Below are 26,241 nucleotides of genomic sequence, written 5' to 3'. Positions count from 1 at the left end.
TAAGAATTTCTTTGTACTTGGTTTCTAGACAGTGAAGCAAAAATCAAAATGCTTCATACTGAAGAATTTTGCGAAAACAGGTTCTTTCTAAACACAACTGTAAAATGCAATAGGAAATATATTTGATACATATTGTGAAGTGATGAAAACTTGCAATCAACAATTGTCTTCCATTTTCTCTGGAGGTGCATAAAGTTCCTAGAAGATGATGCACTGACAAATTCTAGGTCATTTTTTAACAATATGTTATCTACCTATCATTTCTTTTGGTAACAGCTCATTGATTACTCACTACTGCAAGACAACTTTTATGAAAAGCTTTTTCTTTCTGATTTCCATGGGGCTCTCATTCCCATGAGAATGCATTCTGCTATTCCAATGCTATGTTATAGTGAGTGAAAGTCTGTATCCATCTTACACTTTCTATACAGATGTTATATACCCACATACTTATTTCTTTTGGGGGAACCTGATACTTCTTGAGGATGCTATGAGAGGAATAAAACACATATTCTCCCCTACTTTTAAATATCATAAAGTGTAAATTCTATAACCTACCAGTAGGCCACCGGTCTCCAAACTCCCAAGGAATTCTCTTCCAATTCCAATCAACAGCAATTCTGGATTTTTCTTTATATTATTGGTTAGCTTCATTTCTACATAACAGAAATTAGCAATTGGAATTTTAAGTTAAATGCACAGTACTATTTACAACAGCAGGTTTCTCTGGTAGCTCAACTGGTAAAGAATCTGACTGCAATGCCAAAGACCTGGTTTGATTCTTGTATCAGGAAGATTCCCTGGAGAAGGGATACGCTATCCACACTAGTATTCTTGGACTTCCCTGGTGGCACAGACAGTAAAGAATCTGTCTGCAATACAGGAGACTTGGGTTTGATCCCTGGGTTGGGAAGATCCCCTGGAGAAGGACATGGCAACACACTTCAGTATTCTTGCCTGGAAAATCCTGTGAACAGAAGAGCCTGGTGGGCTACAGGACAAGGAGTAGCAAAGAGTCAGACATGACTGAACGACTAAGCATAGCACAGCACATTTACAACAGCATCATAAAATGAAATTTTTAGGTATAAATCTAACAGTATACATAAGATCTATATTCAAAAAATTATAAAACTTTGATACAAAAAATCCAAGAAAATTAAAAATATGGGTAGTTACTCATGATTACGGTATGCTGCTACTGCTAAGTCGCTTCAGTCACGTCCGACTCTGTGCGATCCCATAGACGGCAGCCCACCAGGCTCCCCCGTCCCTGGGATTCTCCAGGCAAGAACACTGGAGTGGGTTGCCATTTCCTTCTTCAATGCATGAAAGTGAAAAGTGAAAGTGAAGTCGCTCAGTCGCGTCCAACTCTTCACGACCCCATGGACTGCAGCCTACCAGGCTCCTCCGTCCGTGGGATTGTCCAGGCAAGAGTACTGGAGTGGGGTGCCATTGCCTTCTCCAGATTATGTTATGGAAGACTCAATATTAATGAAAATATAAATGCTCCCCACTCAACTGTAGATTAAATACAACTTCAAGGAAAATCCCAGAAAAATATTTTGTGCATATTTAAAAATAGATTTCAAGTTTATATTCAACGTATCAAAGACAACACTAAAATAGAACAAAGTTGGAGAACTAAAACTATAGAAATGCAATGCATAACAATTTAAAAATCAACAAAATATCTGAAAAGATTTCTCACCAAAGAAAATAGGCAGATGGTGAACAAATATGAATGATGCTCATTATCATTTGTCATCATGGAACTGCAAAGTAAAGCAACAATGAGACATTGTTACACACTAACTAGAATGGCTAAAATGCCAAATGCTGGTAAGGATATAGAGCAACAGGAACTCTCATCCATTGCTTGTGAGAATGAAAAATGATACTTGTATTCTGGAAGACAGTTGGTCAGTCAATTGTCAAATTGATCCATCAATTTTGTTCCTAGATATTTACCCAACTGACTGAAAACCTGTACTCACACAGGAAATCACGTGGTACTATTTAGAGCAGTTTTATTTAAAATCATTAAAACTAGAAACCACAAAGACGTCACTCAAAAGGTAAATGGATAAACACATAATAGTGCATCTATACAATGAAATACTTTTCAGCAACAAAAATAAACTATAAAGCAATATAAAGACATGAAGAGTTAAGTGAAAATAGCCATTTTGAAAGTCTACATACTGCATGATTCCAACTTTATAATATTTTGGAAAAGACAAAATTATTGAGATGACAAAATTATTAGTGGTTAATTGGGTTTGGGGTTAAGAATGTGTAAGTGAAACACAGGGGCTTCTTAGGACAGCCCACTTATTCTTCAGTATACTCTAATAGTAGATAAAAGACATTATGCACTTCTCAAAACCTATGGAACTTCTCAGCAAGAAGAATTAATCTTAATGTGTAAAAATACATGAAAAAGTCGTGCAGGGTCAAGGATCCCAGAATTCCTTCAGGCTAAGGCAAGAAAATCCATCTATATTACAAATATATGAAAAAAATCTCACTTAAGGGAAAGGGGTGATGACCAAAGAAATTTGGGGAATGAGTGAAGTGGGAAGCCTATCCCTTCTCCAGGGGATCTTCCCAACCCAGGAATGAAACAGGGGTCTCCTGCAATGCAGGCAAACTCTTTACCAACTGAGCTATGAGGGAAGCCTTATGGACGCTTTGAGGTTTAGAGCAATAACATAAAACGAGAGCCTGGAGCACTCTTCAGTGCAAAAAAGTAAAGCAGTGTAGAAACAAAAAAAATGATGGTGCTACTTTAAAAGAGCACAGGAGCTAACTGAGAAAGTTCCCAGAGGCCCAATCTGGAGAAACTGGAACAAGAAAAAAAAAAAAAAGAAGTGGTACTGAGTTCTAATGTGAATTATAAAATAAACATTCATGAGTCTATACAGATATAAATAAATGGTTGAACAAAGTAATAAACAGGAGAGAAGATACAAATTCCATGCAGAATTTCAGATAGCTTACATACAATAGGTATTGTACCCTCAAGAAGGAGGAGCATAACTTGTGAACTGTGTACAAAGTGAGTATAAAAACATGAGCTGTACATACTGACTTCCTTTCAATGTGCACTGTGTGGACAGGGGAAAAATTGAGGAATTTTACTGTGAGTTAACCTGACAAACATTACCTCAGCCAGGAGATCAAACCCAGAATCATCAGTTATAAATCATGTTGATAAAAAGTACCTTTGATATGGCATGATGAAAATAGCACACTAATTCTGTGCTCTTTCTCCCCCAAAACCCATAATCCCATTCTTATCATGAGAAAAAAAATACTAGATAAATTTTAATCCATAACCAGTACTCCTCAAACGATGCTTATCAGAAACAAAGAAAATTTGAGAAACTGTCACAGATGAGAAGATTAAAGAGACATGACTAAATGCAATTTATTTTATGCACAAACCTTGAATAGAAGGACAAGAAATAAAAACTTAGGAAATCTAATAAACTATAGACTTTACTTAATAATAGTGTATTAATATTTGTTCATTAATTGCAATGAATATATCATTCTAATGGAAGATATTGAGAATGGGGAAACTGAGCTGAGCTATATGAGAACAGTTTCTACTGTCCTCTTAATTTTTTCATAAATCTAAAGCGGTTCTAAAAAATAAAATGTATCTAAAATGCAATTATTCAAAGGAAAACATACTACTATAATACAAATAATTTGTATTATAACATTATTGCAGAAAGTCAATAAATTTTTACACAGTCAAATTCTCTATGCTTAATTTATGTATATTAAGATTTAATAATGTCCAGTAAATTAAACTTTTGCGAAAAAGTCTCTGTGGATGAATTTTTTCAAGTTATGTACTTATTGTGAATAAGTTCCTTTATACATTCCAGACCTGATGACAACATACTTCTGTAGATATGAATGGAAAAGTTTTGGCACTATATTTAGAACACAGTTAAGAAGAATTTGTCTCCCCGTTGTTACATATAATTGTAAGATTAGTAATGTTGTCTTTTGTTGTTGCTCTTCAGTTGCTAAGTCATATCTAGCTCTTTGCAACCCCATGGACTACAGCATGCCAGGCTTCCCTGTCCTTTACTATCTCCCTGAGTTTGTTCAAATTCATGTCCACTGAGTCAAAGATGGCATCCAACCATCATATCCTCTGTCATCCCCTTCCCCTCCTGATCTCAATCTTTCCCAGTATCAGGGTCTTTTCCAACGAGTTCACTCTTCATGTCAAGTGGACAAAGTATTGGACCTTCAGCTTCAGCATCAGTCTTTCCAATGAATATTCCAGGATTGACACGGATTGACTGGTTTGATCTCCTTGCATTCCAAGGGACTTTCAGGAGTCTTCTCCAGCATCACAGTTTGAAAGCATCAGTTCTTCAGTGCTCAGCCTTCTTTATGATCTAACTCTCATATCCACACATGACCTACTGGAAAACCCATAACTTTGACTATACAGATCTTTGTCAGCGAAGTAATGTCTCTATGTTGTAACATGTTGTATAGGTTTTCCATAGCTTTTCTTTCAAGGAGCAAATGTCTTTTAATTTCATGGCTGCAGTCACCATGTGTGGTGATTTTGGAGCCCAAGAAAATAAAATCTGTCACTGTTTCCACTTTTCCCCCATCTATCTGCTTCCCTGGTAGCTCAGCTGGTAAAGAATCCACCTGCCTGCAATGTGGGAGACCTGGGTTCGATTCCTGTGTTGAGAAGATCCCCTGGAGGAGGGCAAGGCAACCCACTCCAGTATTCTTGCCTGGGGAATCCCCATGGACAGAGGAACCTGGCAAGCCACAGATCATGGGGTCGCAAAGAGTCAGACTCGGTTGAGTGACTATGCACTGCACACAGTACATTTGCCATGAAGAGATGGGGCCGTATGCCAAATCTTAGTTTTTTGAATGTTGAATTTTAAGCCAGCTTTTTCATTCTCCTCTTTCACCCTCAACAAGAGGGTCTTTAGTTCCTCTTCACTTTTTCCCATTAGAGTGACGTCATCTGTGTATCTGAGGTTGTTGATATTTCTCCCAGCAATCTTGATTCCAGCTTATGATTCATCTAGCCTGGCATTTCCCATAATGTACTCTGCATAAAAGTTAAATAAACAGGGTAGCAATATACAGCCTTGACATGCTCCTTTCCCAATTTTGAATCAGTCAGTTGTTCCATATCTGGTTCTAACTGTTGCTTCTTGACCTTCAGGTTTCTCAGGAGACAAGTAAGGTGGTCTGGTATTCACATCTCTTGCAGAATTTTCCACAGTTTATCCACACAGGCAAAGGCTTTCATGTAGTCAATGAAGCAGTAGATTGTTTGTTTATTTGTTTTAATTTCCTTGCTTTTTCTATGATCCAATGGATGATGGCAATTTGATCTCTCATTCCTCTGCCTTTTCTAAATACAGCTTGCTGACTTTTAGCTTGAAAGAATTATCTCACTGAGTAGAAGAATAAGTAATTATTCTTGTTACATAAACTTCTTTAGGTTACCGAAATGAACAGTGTCACAAGAAGAAGTGAGCTTATAATTTGGGTATCTACAAGTCTATCTAAACTTACTCTGTGAGTTAGAAGGCGATAATAACTAGTATACATTTCCACTAATCATAAGAAAATTAACACATATCCACCCATCAATATCTTTAACAGTCAAATGTTTGATATGATTATTTTTTGCTTTGGCAGGAAATAAATAACAAAATGAACAAAATAAAGAAAGGAAAGAAGAAGGAGGAAGGGAAGAAGGAGTAGGGGAGGAGAGGTAGGAGAAGAAGATGGGAGTGAAAGAAAAAGAAAGAACCAGTCTTATGTTGTGTCCAAGCCAACATACTCACCCTTCCCTAGTCCAAGACCAGAAATATCATCTGGCCTGGTACACATTCTCCATGTATGTTTTAAGATACATAAAACTTAAATATGTATCAAACATGACCATTTACAATCAATCAAAGGAAGATACAAACATTCTTAGATGGCCAAAACAATTTGATATGGTTGAACCAACACTGAGGAGATGGATATTTTACAGCAACATTAGCCCAAACCAAATGATTATACTAAGGAGAAATAGCTTTGATTTATAAAACTTTAAGTCAATTCTTGGATCATGGGAGCATATTTCCAGGAAAACTATTTCAATTAAAGTTGGCAGAGGGTAAAACAAACACAAAACAAGCATACTGAATTTCAGTGTATCTCATTAAAAGTCTTAAAAATACTCCTTAGTATTTAATCACATTATATAGGCTTCTCTGGTGGCTCAGATGGGAAAGAATCCACCTGCAATGCGGGAGATCTGGGTTTGATTGCTGGGTTGGGAGATCCCCTGGAGGATGTTGGCAACCCATTCCAGTATTCTTGCCTGGAGAATCCTGTGGACAGAGGAGAATGGTGGGCTACAGTCCATGGGGTCACAAAGAGTTGGACATGACTGAGTGACAAAGCACAGCACAGCACATATTATATAGAGTAAAAGGACTGATAAAATTATATATAAAATGGCTTTTATGTGTTAGTTAACTTTTAAAAAACATTTTGAAGCTGGTTCTGCTAGATAAAGTAATTTTACTTAAAATTCCTATTTATTGAAAAGGAACATTTTTGGACAAGTTTCAAAAAATTAGCTCAGTGGATAATAATATATACAATATACATAAGATATGCTTTATATATTTATATATTATAATATATAAATATACTATATATATGAAAAAATAACTATTGAATATCTTAAATCCTATGTTAACAAATGTAGAAAAAACAGAAATTACTATCAGTTCAGTTCAATCACTCAGTCGTGTCCGATTCTTTGCAATCCCATGAACTGCAGAATGCCAGGCTTTCCTATTACCAACTCCCTGGGCTTACTCAAACTCATGTCCATCGAGTCAGTGATGCCATCCAACCATCTCATGCTCTGTCATCCTCTTCTCTTCCTGCCTTCTATCCTTTCCAGCATCAGGGTTTTTCCAGTGAGTCAGCTCTTCTCATCAGGTGGCCAAAGTATTGGAGTTTCAGATTCAGCATCAGTCTTTCCAATGAATATTAAGGACTGATTTCTTAGGATTGACTGGTTTTATCTCCTTGAAGTCCAAGGGACTCTTGAGAGTCTCCTCCAACACCATAGTTTAAAAGCATCAATTCTTCTGTTCTCAGCATTCTTTATAGTCAAACTCTCATATCCTTACCTGACGACTGGAAAAATCATAGCTTTGACTAGATGGAGCTTTGTCAGCAATGTAATGTCTCTGCTTTTTAATATGCTGTCTAGGTCCGTCATATCATTTCTTCCAAGGAGCAAGTGTCTTTGAATTTCATGGCTGCAGTCACCATCTGTAGTGATTCTGGAGTGTTAGGTCCCTGAATCAGGTAAATTCGAAGTGGTCAAACAGGAAACGGCAAGAGTGAACACTGACATTTTAGGAATCAGTGAACTAAAATGGACTGGAATGGGTGAATTTAATTCAGATGACCATTATACCTACTACTGTGGGCAAGAATCCCTTAGAAGAAATAGAGTAGCCATCATAGTCAACAAAAGAGTCCAAAATGCAGTACTTGGGTGCAGTCTCAAAAATGACACAATGAACTCTGTTCATTTCCAAGGCAAACCATCCAATATCACAATAATCCAAGTCTATGTCCAAACCATTAATGCCAAAGAAGCTGAAGTGGAATGGTTCTATGATGACCTACAACATTATCTAGAATGAACACCAGAAAAGGATATCCTTTTCATCATAGGAGACTGGAATGCAAAAGTAGGAAGTCAAGAGATACCTGGAGTAACAGGCAAGTTTGGCTTTGGAGTACAAAATGAAGCAGAGCAAAAGCTAACAGAGTTCTTCCAAGAGAACACATTGGTCATAGCAAAAATCCTCTTCCAACAACAAAAGAGACTATACTACACATGGATGTCACCAGAGGGTCAATACCAAAATCATTGATTATATTCTTTGCAGCCAAAGATGGAGAAGCTCTATACAGTCAGCAAAAACAAGACCAGGAGTTTATTCTAGCTCAGATCATGAATTCCTTATTGGAAAATTTAGACTTAAATTGAAGAAAGAAGGGAAAACCACTAGACCATTCAGGTATCACCCAAATCAGATCCCTTACAATTATACAGTGGAAATGACAAATAGATTCAAGAGGTCAGATCTGATAGATAGGGTGCTTGAAGAACTATGGATGGGGGTTCATGACATTGTACAGGAAACAGGGATCAAAATAATCCCCAAGAAAAAGAAATACAAGAAGGCAAAATGGTTGTCTGAAGAGCCTTACAAATAGTTGAGAAAAGAAGAGAAGTTAAAGGCAAAGGAGAAAAAGAAAGCTATACACAACTGAACGCAGAGTTCCATAAATAGCAACAAGAGAAAAGAAAGCCTTCCTAAGTGATCAATGCAAAGAAATAGAGGAAAACAATAGAATGGGAAAGACTAGAAATCTCTTCAAGAAAATTAGAATCACCAAGGAAACATTTCATGCAAAGATGGGCACAATAAAGAACAGAAGTGATATGGATTTGACAGAAGCAGAAGATATTAAGAATAGGCAGCAAAAATACACAGAAGAACTACACAAAAAAGATCTTTATGACCCCGATAACCACGATGGTGTGATCACTCACCTAGAGCCAGACATTCTGGATTGAGAAGTCAAATGGACCTTAGGAAGCATCACTAAGAACAAAGCTAGTGGAGGTGATGGAATTTCAGCTGAGCTATTTCAGTCCTAAAAGATGATGCTGTGAAAGTGCTGCACTCAATATGTCAGCAAGTTTGGAAAGTTCAGCAGTGGCCACAGGACTGGAAAAGATCAGTCTTCGTTCTAATTCCAAAGAAAGACAATGCCAAAGAATGTTCAAACCACCATACAGTTGCACTCCTCTCACATGCTAGCAAAGTAATGCTCAAAATTCTCCAAGCCAGGATTCAAGAGTACATGAACCAAGAACTTCCAGATGTTCAAGCTGGTTTTCGAAAAGGCAGAGAAACCAGAGATCAAATTGCCAACATCCATTGGATCATCGAAAAAGCAAGAGAGTTCTGCTTCATTGACTATGCCAAAGCCTTTGACTGTGTGTAAAACAAACTGCGGAAAATTCTTCAAGAGATGGGAATATCAGACAACCTTACCTGCCTCCTGAGAAATATGTATGCTGGTCAAGAAGCAACAGTTAGAACTGGACATGGGACAGTGGACCAGTTCCAAATTGGGAAAGGACTATGTCAAGGATGTATATTTTCACCTTGATTATTTAACTTGTATCAGAGTACATCATGCGAAATGGAGGGCTGGATGAAGCACAAGCTGGAATCAAGATTGCTGGGAGAAATATCAACAACCTCAGATATGCAAATGACACTATCCTTATGGCATAAAGTGAAGAGGAACTAAAGAGCCCTTTGATGAGAGTGAAAGAGAAGAGTGAAAAAGCTAGCTTAAACCTCAACATTCAAAAAACTAAGATCATGGCATCTGGTCCCATCACTTCATGGCAAGCAGATGGGAAAAAAATAGAAACAGTGACAGAAATTATTATAATCAGTAAATAACTTCGTACATGGTCTGTTATACATGAGAAAAGCAACATTATGAGTTGAAATTTCAGCATTTTATGTTGTACAACCCTTCTCAAACCCAGATTCTGGACATTCAAATATGGACTTGAGTTAAGGATTCCCGCCACAAATTCCTGCTTTGCTTTTCCCAGGACACCTTTTCAAATAGCCTCTTAAAACTGAGCCCACACAAAGTTAGTGACTTCTGCCCAACCACTTTATAAATATTAGGTGCTTTCTGCCCTCTACTCTTCTGCTGTCTTGTGACCTGGGACAGAAGACTCTCCTGGTTCACTCTGTGCCCTCATTTCTAGGATCTGTGCATAATAGATGTTGTGACTTTACTTTCTTGGTGTGGGTGTATTGAAGCTTGTGGCTTCAGTGAAAACCCCAGAGGTTCTGGGTTTTCTCTTTCCCAAAGTGGGAACTCAGATGCTAAGAGAGCTATCTGCCCCCCGTATGTGGGTGGGTTGTGTGCCTCCTCATTCAGCAGGTCACAATCTTCATATACTTGGTTTAACATATCCACTACGGCCTCTGCAACACATATGTGATATCTATGGAATATGATAGATTAAATACCTTATTGTCCTATTCAATTCTACTTACAGTCAGTGAACTGTTAAATATAATAGGAAAATGAACTGTTTATTTTTGAATAGATTGTGATAAGAAACTTAAATTTTCAAAATCGTATAGATAGGATGACTCATTTTCTGGATACCAGCCCAGCTTTTGTCCTCAACCACTCCTGTCTTTAGCCAACAGGCTCATGAACAAAGTGGCCTTTGTGGCAGGAATGAAGGTTATGCAGGAGTTTGGCAACATGGAATTCTACTCACCAAGGATGATCTGGATATGGCCATGGCTGACTGCTCAAGCTGCCAGCAGCAGAGAATGCTTAGTCCCTGATGTGGCACTGTTCCCCAGGATGATCAGCAGGCTAGCAGTCTGATTACACTGGACAGCTTCCATTACAGAAGGGAGAGCGTTTTGTTCTTATTGGAATAGACACATAGTCAGGATATGGATTTGTCTTCCCTGCACACAGTGCGTCTGCCAAAACTACTATCAGTGGATTTACAGAATGCCTTATCCTCTGTCATGGTTTTACACACAGTGTTGTTTCTGAGCAGAGAACTCACTTTACAGCAAAAAAGCAATGTGGCAATGATGATATGAATGTGTCTGGAATACAGGAGATCCCTCAGGGTATCTCTTAGTACTACCATATCCTACAATTAGGTCAATGAAAAATTAAAATAACCCAATCCAGGCAAGACTACTAATGTCCCAAACTCTTCAAGAAAGAATGGTTGAGTCACTCTGCCAGGTAAAGGACCTCAATCAATTGAGGTGCTTTTGGAAGGCAAAAGTTATCCAGAATAGATAGTGGAGAAGGTATTATAAATACCAGCTACAACCATATGGTCACTTGTAGAACTGAGTCACTTAATTGTCATAAGTATTTTCTTCTTAGTTTGTTACAAATAAAAGTAGGTAGATAGATAGGGAGCTAGGTAGATAGAAAAGCTGTCTTTGTTTTCCTCGCTTGTAACATATGACATATAGGCTTTATATCACAGTATTTAAGCTACAGAATATCAGGGAGAAAGTATACATCACTCAAGGACTTTATTTCCTCTTCTGGGAAAAAGGTTAGTACATGTTCAGTTATACACAGGATAGCTGTATCATTATAGACAGAATTATGACCTAGACATTGTCTTTATTTGGAAATTAAGTATGATTTAAGGAGATGCATATGGGTGCCAAACTGATAAAGGATGAAGTTGTCCTGGTTAATTTTATGTGACAATTTGATGGGGTCATGAGATACCAGGTATTTGGTTAAACATTATTTTGGGTGTGTCTATGGAGGTGTTTCTAGATGAGATTAATATTTGGATTGGTAGACTGATTAAGCAGGTGACTCTCAAAAATGTGGGTAGGCATGACTCAATGTGCAAGGGCCTGATTAGAAGAAAAAAGGTATAGAAATGGAGAATTTGCTCTTAGAGTCTGACTGAGTTGTATACTTGTTTTCTCCTGTCCTTGAACTTGACTTATGTCATCAGTTCTCTTAGTTTTCAGGCCTCTGGATTTAAGATTAGAACTATGCCATCAGCTGTCTCAATTTCTTATAATGAATCTGTTATTTCTGTTTCTCAGGAGAATTCTGACTAATACAATTGCTATCAAAAGAAAATATAACTTTTTGCAAAATCTTATACACTTATATAATATGTTCATATCAAAGGTAAAACAGAGCTAATACACTATCTTATAAATCACATCTTTTCATTCATTGTCCTTTTTGTCATATGAGATATCCTAAGTGCTTCAAAAGGAGTTAGTAACATACTTTTGAATTCCTTCTAGTGCAGTTCATCTATTTCTTTTAATATCTTAATTTAATTATTATATAGCCAACAAACTAAGAAACATTTTTTGATGCAAAGGAATTTAGTCAAGATATGTCAGTTTCTTCATATTTGTTCTTCAAAAATATGGACATCAATCTCCATGTTTAGAGGAACAAATATCATATGGAATGTAATTTAGAGTGAGAATATGATATTTTATGAAAACATGTGATCTCTTTTTGTCAGTAAAACAATTTACATGTTTATTTTTTTTTTTATAACATCTTCCTATAAAAATCTAAGTGAGATGTACTATAAAAAAATGAGCTATAGTGTTGTCCCATTTGGCAGTGTGGAGCTTATATACTATTTAATTTAGATCTGGAGATTTACTACTAGCCTTAGAGGCTTTGAAATAGGCTTATTCATCAGCTTTATTTTCTGTCAAATTGCAATCATTATCTCTTTTTTTTTTCTGATGGTAGTTCCAAAATAATATTGACTGTCTTAACTATTAAGTATACAAAAAATTTTCTACTCTCTTACTGACTATAAGATTTTTAAAGAATATGGGCTCCTTGAGAAACACTGCATTACACAAAGAACTTTATAAAATTTCTTTATACCCTCTCTGTCTTTGAGATTTTTTTCAGTTTGTCATTTTATAGGCAGGTGAGGACTTTTTCAATTTTTTTCACTTATGTAGTGTTACATACTACATTTTCAAGTATGATAGTCTTAACCTGAAAGCAGAGGGGACTGATATTTACATTTCTAAAAAAGGCTCTAGTACTAGAATGTGCATGCTAAGTCACTTCAGTCATATCCGACTCCTTGTAACCCTGTGGATAGTAGCCCACCAGGCTCCACTGTCCATGGGATTTTCTAAACAAGAATACTGGAGTGGGTTGCCATTTTCTTCTCTAGGGGATCTTCCCCACCCAGGGAGTACATCCAAGTCTCTTATGTCTCCTGCATTGGCAGGCAGTTTCTTTACCATCAGTGTCAACTGTGAAGCCTTAGCACTAGCATATCAGTACTCTAACTAGCTTAGTCAAAAGGGAAATTTTGGAAATTGTCAGTGAAATGAACTTGGGGAGTCCCAGTAGACAAACATTAAAAAAAAAAAAAAAAGTTTGCATACATATTTTTGATGCAGATAGTCTGGTTATAATATGGCAGTTGTTGATGTGACTACTGAACATGACCCTTCTCTGGCACTAGGTCTTAGATACTCACTTTCACACTTTCATACCCTGTAACTTCAGAATGCTCATACACGTTATACCTTGACTGAGCCATTTTGTCAATACTTAATGTTACAATTATTAAAAAAAAAAAAATCTCCACTGGTCAAAGAAGGCCATGAAGATAGTCCTTTACCTGGATTTGAAAATCCAAGATTTTCCTGCCTAGCAGGATTTAAAAATCACTCAGAAAATGTATAAAAGCAAAATATCTCTTTGTTGCACATAGTACTTCTAGAATCCAAAGAGGTTTGTTAAAGGAAAGTTAAGGACTTGATATATGAAAATGTGGAGGACTTCCTTTCACTTTTAATTGGGAATCTAATATTTAATTCAAATACTAACAATATTATATAATTAAATAAAATATTGAACAAGAGCATATGGAAAAGAGCATTGCGTCCTCAGTTACTAAGTCGTGTCTGACTCTGCAACCTCATGGTCTGTAGCCCACCAGGTTCCTCTGTTCACGGGATTTCCCAGGAGAGAATACTGGAGTGGGTTACCATTTCCTCCTCCAGGGGATCTTCCCAACTAGAGATTGAATCTGTGTCTCTGGCATTGGCAGGAGGGTTCTTCACCGCTGAGCCACCATAGAAGCATATATGGAAAAGAGATTGTATTAAATTAACTATTTTATTTCCTTTTATTTAGGACACTTTACAGAGCAACCAGAGAACAAACTGCCAACATTCCCTGGATCACAGAAAAAGCAAGACAGTTCCAGAAAAACATCTGCTTTATTGGCTACACCATAGCTTTTGACTGTGTGGATCACAAGAAACTGTGGAAAATTCTTAAACAGTTGTGAATACCATACCACCTTATCTGCCTCATGAGAAATACGCATGCAGGTCAAGAAGCAACAGCTAGAAACGGGACATGGAACAACAGACTGGTTCCAAACTGGGAACGGAGTACCTCAAAGATGTATACTGTGACCTTGTTTATTTAACTTATATGCAGAGTACATCATGTGAAATGCCAGGCCTGATGAAACACAAGCTAGAATCAAGATTGCTGGGAGAAATATCAATAACTTCAGATACACAGATGACACCACCCTTATGGCAGAGAGCAAAGAGGAACTAAAGAGCCTCTTGATGAAAGTGGAAGAGGACAGTGAAAAAGCTAGTTTAAAATTCAACATTCAAAAAACTAAAACCATGGCATCCAGTCCCATCACTTTAGGGCAAATAGAAGGGGAAACAGTGAGAGACTTTATTTTCTTGGGCTCCAAAACCACTGTAGATGGTGACTGCAGCCATGAAATTAAAAGATGCTTGCTCCTTGGAAGAAAAGCTATGACTAACCTAGACAGAATATTAAAAAGCAGAGACATTACTTTGCTGACAAAGGTCCATCTAGTCAAAGCTATGGTTTTCCAATAGTCATCTATGGATGTGAAAGTTGGATCATAAAGAAAGCTGAGTGCTGAAAGATTGATGCTTTTGAACTGTGGTGTTAGAGAAGACTCTTGAGAGTCTCTTGGACTGCAAGGAGATCCAACCAGTCCATCCTAAAGGAAATCAGTCCTGAATGTTCATTGGAAGGATGGATGTTGAAGCTGAAGCTCCAATACTTTGGCCACCTGATGTGAAGAACTGACTCATTGAAAAAGACCCTGATGTTGGGAAAGATTGAAGGCAGAAGGAGAAGGGGATGACAAGAGGGTGGGATGGTTGGATGGCATCAGTGACTTGACTGACATGAGTTTGAGCAGTCTCTGGGAGTTGGTGATAGAGAGGTAAGCCTGGTGTGCTGCAGTCCATGGAGTTGCAAAGAGTCGGACACGACTGAGCAACTGAACTGAACTGAACTGATTACTGTGTAAGAATTTATTTAAGCAAATTTCTACTGTATAGCACAGGGAACTATACTCAATATCTTATATAATCTATAATGGAAATAATCTGAAAACTTATATATGTATACTGCTTCCCTGTTGGCTCAGCGGTAAAAAGTCTGCTGTAACGCAAGGGATGCAGAGTCGATCCCTGGGTAGGGAAAATATCCTGGAGGAGGGAATGGAAACCTATTCTAGTATTCTTTCCAGGAGAATTCTGTGGATAGAGGATCATGGTGGGCTCCAGTCCACAGGGTCACAAGGCATAGAGTTGTACACATCTGAAATGGCTGAGCTGAGCAGAGCTGAAGTATATATTTATTATATATTTATTTATTTACTGACTTTTGATGTACATCAGAAAGTAACACAATACTTTGAATCAACTATACTTCATTAAAAAAAAAGAATTTTTCTATACACAACATTATAAAATCATTGATTATAGAAGACAGTTAAATAAAAAAAGACAGTTAATTTATACATACTGACTTTCTGTATTGTAACAGAGTTTTTTAAAGATCTTTACCAGAACATTATAGTTAGATTTATATGTCAGCTTGGCTAGGCTGTAGTACATTTATTTAGTCAAATACTAATCTAGATATTGCTGGGAAAGTATTTTGTAGATGTGTATCTACAATTAGCTGAGAAGGCAATGGCACCTCACTCCAGTATTCTTGCCTGGAGAATCCCAGGGACGGCGGAGCCTGGTGGGCTGCCGTCTATGGGGTCGCACAGAGTCGGACACGACTGGAGAGACTTAGAAGTAGCAGTATCTACAATTAGCAGAATTTAAGTAAGAAGAATTACCTTTGATAATGTGAATGGAACTTGTCCAATTAACTGAGAGAGTTTAAGAGCAAAATCTGAGATTTCTTTGGAGAACTCTGAGTCCTGATATGGAAAGGTAATTTTATCTCTTGCTTTATGTTTTCTTCTGTTATTTTATTTTATATATCTTTGAAAATTTGTTTATAATGCAAAAATGAAGAGTGCAAAATTCTTTCAGACACATCATCCATTTTTCCCATAAATTTTCAATATCTTAAATGTCTTTTACCATAGATTACAGTGTGTACTTCTGTAAAAACTATTCTAGTAGTTTTGACTTAAGTGGTTTTTTCTTTTTTTTTAATAAATTTATTTATTTTAGTTGGGGGCTAATTACTTTACAATATTGTAGTAGTTTTTGCCAGACATTGACATGAATCAGCCATGGGTTTACATGTGTTCCCCTTCCTGGGTCCCCCTCCCACCTCCCTCCCCATCCCATCCCTCTGGGTCATCCCATTGCCCCAGCCCTGAGCATTTGTCTCATGCATCGAACATGGAATGGTGTTCTGTTTCACATATGATAATATACATGTCTCAATGCTATTCTCCAGAACGTCCCACCCTCACCTTCTCCCTCAGAGTCCATAAGACTGTTCTATGCATCTGTGTCTCTTATTCTGTCTCGCATATAGGGTTATCGTTACCATCTATCAAATTCTATATATATGCATTAGTATACTGTATTGGTGTTTTTCTTTCTGGCTTACTTCACTCTGTATAATGGGCTCCAGTTTCATCCATCTCAATAGAACCGATTCAAATGTATTTTTTTTTAATGGCTGAGTTATATTCCATTGTGTATATGTACCACAGCTTCCTTATCCATTCGTCTGCTGATGGACATCTGGGTTGCTTCCATGTCCTGGCTATTGTAAACAGTGCTGCGATGAACATTGGGGTACACACGTCTCTTTCAATTCTGGTTTCCTCAGTGTGTATGCCCAGCAGTGGGATTGCTGGGTCATATGGCAGTTCTATTCCCAGTTTTTTAAGGAATCTCCACACTGTTCTCCATAGTGGTTGTACTAGTTTGCATTCCCACCAACAGTGTAAGAGGGTTCCCTTTTCTCCACACCCTCTCCAACATTTATTGCTTGTAGACTTTTGAATAGCAGCCATTCTGACTGGTGTGAAATGGTACCTCATTGTGGTTTTGATTTGCATTTCTCTGATAATGAGTGATGTTGAGCATCTTTTCATGTGTTTGTTAGCCATCTGTATGTCTTCTTTGGAGAAATTTGACTTAAGTGTTATATTAAACCTAACTGATATTTGAGTTGTAGATTACAACTACAAAAATCTTTTGGCTTGTATTTAGTAAACAATGGCATGTTCTTTGTAGATCTCCTCTGCTCATCTTTATCTTCATGTACTTGTGATTTATTTTTTAGCCAATGTACAATAATTGTTTCCCAAATAAATAAAGATATTTTTGAGAACTCATAAAATAATTTTAGTGATCTTGATGTTTCTAGAAAGAAATATTATATAAATAAATATATTTATTGTCTTGAAAGGTTCATCTTCTAATAAGGTTGCCATATATATGTAACTCAATTCTACAAATGGCCATTTCTGGCCAATAATTAGTTAAGACTCTCTCTTCTCTTTATCGGAGAAGGCAATGGCACCCCACTCCAGTACTCTTGCCTGGAAAATCCCCTGGACGGTGGAGCCTGGTAGGCTACAGTCCATGGGGTCGCTAAGAGTCAGATACGACTGAACGACTTCACTTTCACTTTTATGCACTGGAGAAGGAAATGGCTACCCACTCCAGTTTTCTTGCCTGGAGAATCCCAGGGACAGCGGAGCCTGGTGGGCTGCCGTCTATGGGGTCGCACAGAGTCGGACACGACCGAAGCGACTTAGCAGTAGCAGCTTCTCTTTATCTGATACAAATATATTGACTATTTTATGATTGTTATAGTGGAAGCCCCACTTTCCTCAGTCATGATCATTAATCCAAAAACTTCTTTATATGAGTCTCTACTTAAAATTTCCATTTTTCTTTAGTCTATTATATCTAGTAAACCACTTAAGAACGCACCAGTTCTTGAAGAAATGGGCATTAGTCTATTACCCTTTTAAGATTAATTATTTTACACAAATAAGTACAGTACAATAATTTCAGAGTTCAGCGTTCAGGGTTGTTACCTACACATTTTAAGTTTTTGAAAATTTTAATTAAGCTCTAAAAAGACTTGGATGCTTCAAGTGTAGCAATGATAATAAGAGTGTTTACTACCAAGCTAAATAGGTACCCTACGAACTAGCTAGGAGGAGCTTCCTGCAAAGTTTTTGTTGTTTTATTCAGTTGCTAAATTGTGTCTGACTCTTTTAATAGCCCATGGACTGTAGCCCACCAGGCTCTTCTGTCCATGGGATTTTGAAGGCAAGAATACTGGAGGAGCTTGCCATTGCTTTCTCCGGGGTATCTTCCCCATGTAGGGATTGAACCTGAGTCTTGAAGCGTCTTCTGCGTTGCAGAAGGCAGATTTTTTAACTGCTGAGCCACCTGGGAAGCCCTTCAAGGTTGATGTCACCAAATTTTCAGATCTGTTCAGACAATACATTATCTGGACACATCTCAAAATAAATCCAATAAATACTTCCATAAAATCTTTCCCTGCCATTTTATGATTCATTTATCTCCCAAATGTGAGAACTGCTGAAGACAAAAAAGTAAGGGTGCTGAGGTACTTTTCTGGAACAAAACTATTTGCTGGCCCTTTCTGAAAAGCGTATCTAGTTTTACTTTATTTGGATAGTTTGTAGAGAAAGTGTAACTTCATGGTCAGGAATATAAGTGATAAGTCTAAAAACAAACCAATTCATATTTAGTATTTATATGTTAAGCCTTGGGTATCTCATGTGTGTGTTAGTCTTGTTAGTATGTTTTCACTGTAGTTCCCATTCTTCATATGTAGACCATGCAATCTCAGTTTGCAAAATCAATATGATTCCTGTATTTCTGGGTCAAAATTGTAGAACACAATTTTCCCATTTGTGTTATTACAGAATATTGAGCAGAGTTCCTTGTGCTATGCAGAAGGTCCTTGCTGGTAATCTGTTAATATTTTTAAATATAGCAGTGTGTACATGTTAATCCCAAACTAATTTTCAATGGCCAGATAAAATAGAATAAACAAAAATGAAACTGTCCCAATTATAATTTGCATAAACTAAAGTGATTGTGGTCACTTTTGCTTTTTCTGTTCTCTACAGTTAAAAAATTAAAATTATGAAAACAGAGGGATAAAAGTATTTTTCTAAGTGTTTTCAGTTAGACATACAGGTGGTGCTAATGGTAAAGAATCTGTCTACTAATGCAGAGACATAAGACATGGTTTCAATCCCTGGGTTGGGAACATCCCCTAGAGAAGGAAATGGCAACCCACTCCAATATTCTTGCCTGCAGAATCCCATGGAGGGAGGAGCCTGGAGGGCAACAGTCCATGGGGTTACAAAGAGTACTACATGACTGATGACTGATGAGACTTATTGCATGCTAATTTTTACATTAAAAAAAAATCGAATTTATTTTTTTAATTATACTTAATAACAACAGAAAACTAACACACATGAATTTGAATCTAAGAGTCAATTCTGCTTATCTAGGCTGGTTGCTTAGGGAATAGTTGACATTGCCCTGCGTCAGAGATTTTTTTTTTTTAATTTCAGTGTCCATATATGGATGTCCTGCCTCAATAATATCTTACGCCAACATCCGGTAACCTCACATAACTTGCTTACTTGTCTGCTTTCCATCACAAACTTAACTTTTTCAGTCTTCTAGCTGATTAGAAATCACAGGGGAAGGGTCCTGAGACGGTGGTCTAAGCAATGAGGATTTTCCAACAGGAAAAAGGATCCTGAGGACGCCTCTTGGGGCTGGTTGGGAGGGACCCATAGCCACTGCCCCACCCCAGCCCCTCCCTGCTCCCTATGGTATCAAAGCTTTCCTCTGAACGGGAAGAGCAGAGACTGCAGGGGGGGATCAGGGATGGAAACCCCCACAGCTGGGGGAGGGGAACAGCAGCCACCAAGCAAACCTCGCCCCAGTTTCGCTTGTCCCATCTTCCCCAGAACCGAGAGCCTTTGGAGCACACAATCCACGGACTAGGAGTACAGAGTACACTAGATCCACGGACTAGCAGTACAGAGAAGAGGTCTGGCAGGCGGGAGAGGCGGGGGAGATGGTCACTGAATCTATCTGAGCAGATGAGAAAGTCTTGCCAGGAAAGAAAACGTGGAAGCAAAGAAGAGTATCTTGAAAGGGGCCCTTAATGATTCCGCTCTGTAATGGTCACGAGGGAAAGGAGGAAGTAGCAAATGGAACTGACCAAGAGCTGCCGAGAGGAAGAAGGAAAAGTAAGATGTGGAGGGAGGAGCCGAATCCAGATTGGGAGTCAGGGGATGGAATTAGAAGACAAAGATGACCCTGGCCCTACTGCCAGGATGGGATGCTGAGTGAGAAAGTCCATCAATGCAGACAACTAATGGCTTCCGGGAGCTCGTACACCTGAGGAGGAACCATAGAGCTGGGGGCATAGAACACAGACGCAAGGGCTGCAGTCCAGCTCCATCTCAGGGTTAGAGAGAGGATCATCACCATCTAGATCACAAGACGATCACACCTGGAATGCAGGGGGTGCTCAGTATAGTTTCATCTGCTTCCAGCCTTCATACTTTGTAGCCTCAGGAAAAAAAAAAAATCAGCTTTGAAGAAAGTCTTCTAAAAATCACAGATGTTTACCAAAGCTTCAGTGTCTAGTAATTGTAAAGAAAGGAGAGATCTGGCATTAAGATTCCAACCACCTTTGACTTTGATTTCGGGTAATTCAGGATGAGTCACTGATCTTTAAACAGTTAATACTGAGTTTCCCCAAAATTAGTCTTTCCTTTTGAGGAGAGTGGCAGACCAGGGCAAATACACTCAATGAAGCCCTGGTATCAGGCACAGTGACTGAAGAGAGAAGTTAGGAAAGAAAATGCAGAAGATTCACAGTGACAACTCTCAAATAAAACCAATTCCTGGCCACAGAGATAACTGGAAGCATGTTATCATCAAATTCTGAGGAAGCAAAAACATAATGAAATGCCAAATGAAAATACTGCCTTTTTTTTTTTTTTTTTTTCTCTTTAAGCCCAAATCTCCAACTCTGGACAAAGAACTGAAATGATTGGAACTTCCCATAGGCAGATTTTGTCTTTAGCTTAACAAACAAGAGACATTTCAGGCAAGAAGAAATGCATTTGTCTGTAGGGAGCAAAATAAATTCTAATAGCTCACCACATGCCAGACCAGCTTCTAATCCTGTGGTTCCAACACTGGTGGTGGAGGTACCAGGAGGAAAGAAACAGTTTGTGTTCTCTCTCACTCAGAGGGCATTATCGCCCTTGAAATTCAGTTGATTGGTTTAAGTTGCAAACTCACTAATGATTTACTCAAGATCAGTTATGATTTTGTAGTGTATGGGCTTTTTTTCATTGCTAGGGTCAAGACAACATTCCCTAGTACCTTTGTACATTATATTTGAAGTTGAGATTCAGATACTATGAATATTTTAAAACCATTTTTGTAATATATTGCTTAGTTTCACTAAATGACATTTAAGAATTTTTGCAGTATAATATATATCAACAAATTCAAAGTTTTGGATGGTAAGTTCTGTAAGTTTTAAAAATACATAAATTTTCACAATTGCTAACATGAATGTAGAACAACTTATTGCCCAAAAAAAAATTGTTTTATTTTCAAAATTGCCTCATATCCATTTGTAACAAATCTTTTCAGCCACTCTGAACTCTGGGTGACCATTTATCTAATATAGATTTTTGCTTTTACAAAATGCCCTATTAGTGGCATCATATGGACTGTGGTCTTTTTAATCTATTTTTATTTATCTCAGTCCTTTGAAAATTTGTGCATAATCTTTTCAGGTGCTTATTAGTCATGTATGGTTGTGAGAGTTGGACTCTAAAGAAAGCCGAGTGGCGAAGAATTGATGCTTTTGAACTGTGGTGTTGGAGAAGACTCTTGAGAGTCCCTTGGACTGCAAGGAGATCCAACCAGTCCATCCTAAAGGAAACCAGTCCTGGGTGTTCATTGGAAGGACTGATGTTGAAGCTGAAACTCCAATACTTTGGCCATCTAATGCAAAGAGCTGACTCATTTGAAAAAACCCTGATGTTGGGAAAGATTGTGGGCAGGAGGAGAAGGGAACGACAGAGGATGCGATGGTTGGATGGCATCACCAACTCAATGGACATGAGTTTGGGTAACTCAGGGAGTTGGTGATGGACAGGGAGGCCTGGCGTGCTGTGGTTCATGGGGTCCCAGATAGTCAGACATGACTGAGCGACTGAACTGAACTGAACAGACTGATTAATCATTCAGATTAACCGATTATAAGTTGTATCATTTCTATCCCTATTAATGAACAATAAGTATTCTTTATATGGTCTGAAATCAGCCCTTAAACAGAAGTATTATTTTAAAATATTTTTTCTCAGCCTGTGGCTTGACATTTTATTATTTTAATGACATACTATAAATTTTTATTTTGTACTGTTATCACAAGTGCAATTATTTCTTTAATTTCAAGTTCTAGTTGTTGTTAGTGTATAAAAATATAATTCATATTTTGTATATCCAGTTTGTTCATTGTGACCTTAATAACTTTTTTATAGTAGTTTTTGTATATTCTTTGTGATTTCCTGATTTCTGTGAGAAATCTAGTATCACATACTCATATTATGAGTAAATATAATTTTACTCCTTTCCTTCAAACTGGATGTGCACTTAGATTATTTACTTGTTCATGTTCTCATTGTTGTCTTATTGTAGTAGTTATGATATACAATACAATGTTGTAGAGAAATGGCAAAATAAATCATCCTTGCCTTGTTCATTATATCTGGAGGAAAACTTCAGCTTTTCACTTGTGGAGTATGATGTCAGCAACAGCAGTATAAAGTATGGATTTTGCATAGATGCGCTTTATCAAAATGAAGGAAAGTCCATCTTATTCCTAGTCTGTTTAGTATTTTTACAGTAAATAAATGTGTCATTGTTCAAATGATTGTTCTATAGTTCTACATCTCTTTACATGATCACGTGAGTTTTGTTATTTTGTCAACATGGTACATTATATTAATTATTTTCAGATATTGCATCAACTGACCATCTGGGGATCGATCCTAGCTGCTTGTAGTGTAAAGTACCATTGTCATATGTGATATTTGCCATAAATCACATTGCTAACATAAATTATCTAATGTAGCTCAAGGTCTCAGGTGTACAAGGACATTCTTCTCAGCAAGGGCATCCCATGGGTTCAGAGATCATTGCTCAAAAGTTCATCAAAGACCATTCCTGATAAATTTTGGAATGTGCAGGGTTTGGGAAATCCAGAAGTGCTGAGCTGGACTTTACTACAAAAAGTCCATGCAGTTCAATGGTTAAGTATTTTTAAATAAAAATAAATTACATCTCATGAGATTTAATTTTTGAGGGGGTATTAAGTCAACTTTTATAGAGTCAGTTTCCTGCAAATGTAAACCATTACTGCATTATGATACAATACAAGGCCTAGTCATAAATAACATATTCAGTAACAGGAGATACTATTATATAAATAATTTTATGACTTCTTTAATATTTGACACATAAACTTTTTTTGGAATTTATATATGGAAGCTGCTTCTACATTTTTCTAAACAATATTGCAAATGTAAAGTGTATATTTAATGTATTATCAGAAAGATTTTATCATCACATTGTTTTCATTATAAAAAGCAATAGCAAAAAACAAAATTATGTTCCCTGAAATTTACTTACAGTGTACTGAATTTACTGTCATATTATAATTAGAACAGGATCAGATATATGTGTAATAAAGTGACGAAAGGGTAATTCTCATGCACATATAGTGACATATTTACAATTTTATTAAATCTAGTTCATAATAGTAATATTAAAGATGCATAGCGTTTTCATCACATATTTCTTATCATTTACATGTTTGTATCCCTTATAAATGGCTTCCCTGGTGGCCCAGCAGTAAAGAATTCCCTGCAATGCAAGAGCTGCAGAAGATGCAGGTTTGATCCCTGGGTTGGGACAATCCCCTGGAGGAAGGCATGGCAACCCACTCCAGTATTCTTGCCTGGAGAATCCCATGAACAGAGGAGCCTGGTGGGCTATAGTCTATAGGGTTGCAAAGAGTTGGACATGCATGTATGCATCCTTTATAAAAGTAACAGAAACACTGGTATTTTGCATACATTAGATAATGACTCAAAATAAAGTTCACATTTATGTACATAATGATTATTTTCTTAAACTTCCTATTTTTAGTTTGATGAAATTCATTCCTTTGAGAAAAATGTCTTCAATTTAACATGTTCAAGTATTAATAATGATGAAATGCCATGAGTTAGTAGTAAAAAATCAATTATTTTCAGTATATTTTCATATTTTTTTAGGCTTTGCCCACAATAAAATTATATATACTCTCCTTGTAGCTAATACATGCTACATTCAATTGCTCTAAAGCATGATAATTTATTTGTAATCTAAATGCCATCTACTTCATAGTAGGGTTTAAGTTACTATATAATTATTAAAGAACTCTACTGAAGTACTCACAATATGTTTGATGATTTTTAGATGTACAGACAGAATTTTCCTGTTTTAATATGCCAATTTCACTAGGCTTCTTCAAGGCTTATTAATCCTAGGATGATGAAAAAGAAAAAAAAAAAAAAGGAAATCATCCAAGTTTTTAGGTTACTCTTACACATGAGACACTGTAAAGACACTCCCAAATGGATTTGATGGTGAGCATTTAATTAATTTTAGTATCTTTGTATGTGAGGCATTCAAAGGGGTCCAGTATGATTGGAGTATGGAATGTGACATGCTGATGGAGTGGTGGTCTTGTGACCCCATGGACTCCTCTGTCCATGGCATTTTCCAGGTGAGAATACTGGAGTGAGTTGCCATTTCCTTCTCCAGGGGATCTTCCCCACCCAGGAATCAAACCCAGGTCTCCTGCATTGCAGGCAGATTCTTTACCCAGTGAGCTACCAAGGAAAGCTGATGGAGTAGGTGGGAAAAAAATGAGGCAGCAGAGATACGAAGTAATGTTATGGAATTCTTAGTAAATTTTGTGACTTAGTATACTCTTCATCTGAGGGCATTAGGAATTCATGGAATATTATGATTGGCGGGTAATATTACTTAAGTGTTGATAGAAAGTGCTAAGGTACTTCAAATTTTAACGAACATATTTGAGTTTATTTGATGAAAATGGTAAAAATATAGGATTTATTAAATACAGATTTAGTACTTCTAACTATAGAACCCTGGGAATAAAACCCACTTAATTGGTCAGGTACAATGTAAGTTCCATGAAAACTGATATATCATTTTCTATTGTTAAAGTAATTAAATGAGTAGTCCATCAGACTGAAGTGGCTCTAATACCCTGGCAGCCTTTGTAAGCAAACTGAAAACTAACCCAGAGCAAATTCCTGTAAATGAGTGAAGGTTAAGAACTTGAAACCTAAACACAGTCACAAACAGCCAAATAGGCTATCCCAGATTAGGCAACCCACATAAGCTATAGCCAGTCAAAAGAATTCCCTTGCTTTGCTTCTGCATCTGCTCTCTAAAAGACTTCCCTAGCTTCTGTCAGCTGAACACTGCTAACCTTTCTCACTTTGGCACTGCCCAATTCAAGTTGATGTTTGCTCAAATAAATTAATCAAAAACTTAATATATGATTGCTCTTTACCATTATTTCTTTATTTCTGATGTCCAAAATCTAGAATCATAGCACGTGACACACAGGTGCTGGGTAAAATTTCGAACTAGGTAATGACAACATTTATGTTCAAAGTTATATAATACTATAACATCCAAAGTTTAGTTCCAATTTATCAATTAAAAAATGAGACTGAAATGAAGTTGGTTGAGATTATGCAAACTCTGAATGCATTTTACAGGTCACAAGGTAGAATATGCTAAATGAAGGAGAATGTTGATATAATTACAAAAAAAATCTTTATATTTGTAAATTTAGTAATTATCGTTTGTGTAAGTAAATCGAGTGCCTAAAAATAAAGCCTGGAAAGCCATAATCAGCTTAAGTAAATTAACCTGAATTATGTTTAGAATACTCAACAGAGAATGCTGATTTTGGTTATGAATACTCTTCTGTAACTCACAATTTCCTGTATACTGCAGTTAACAGAAAACATCCTAAGGAAACATTTTATGCATTTGTATCTTACCTATTTTTGCAATGTGTTTTTGTCCATTTCCGTTTTAAGTCCTTCCATAACAA

The 26,241-nt window shown here is 37.1% G+C and overlaps 1 long non-coding RNA gene across 1 annotated transcript in view; it reads right to left on the bottom strand.

The window, feature by feature from the left end:
• Nucleotides 1–26,241, bottom strand: part of LOC145512417 (uncharacterized) — a 287,002-nt gene that overhangs the window by 73,823 nt on the left and 186,938 nt on the right. The window contains exons 4-6 of the long non-coding RNA XR_014058508.1: nt 24,540–24,627; nt 1,712–1,775; nt 559–656 (exon numbers count right to left, since the gene is read on the bottom strand). This is a non-coding gene — a long non-coding RNA (uncharacterized LOC145512417). The remainder of the gene's footprint in view (nt 1–558; nt 657–1,711; nt 1,776–24,539; nt 24,628–26,241) is intronic.

Source organism: Giraffa tippelskirchi, chromosome 1, assembly GCF_054371585.1.
Source record: "Giraffa tippelskirchi isolate mGirTip1 chromosome 1, T2T-mGirTip1v1.2.pri, whole genome shotgun sequence".
NCBI lineage: Eukaryota > Metazoa > Chordata > Mammalia > Artiodactyla > Giraffidae > Giraffa > Giraffa tippelskirchi.
The sequence above is the reverse complement of the archived record's forward strand: the minus strand, read 5'-3'. Positions and strand labels throughout refer to the sequence as shown.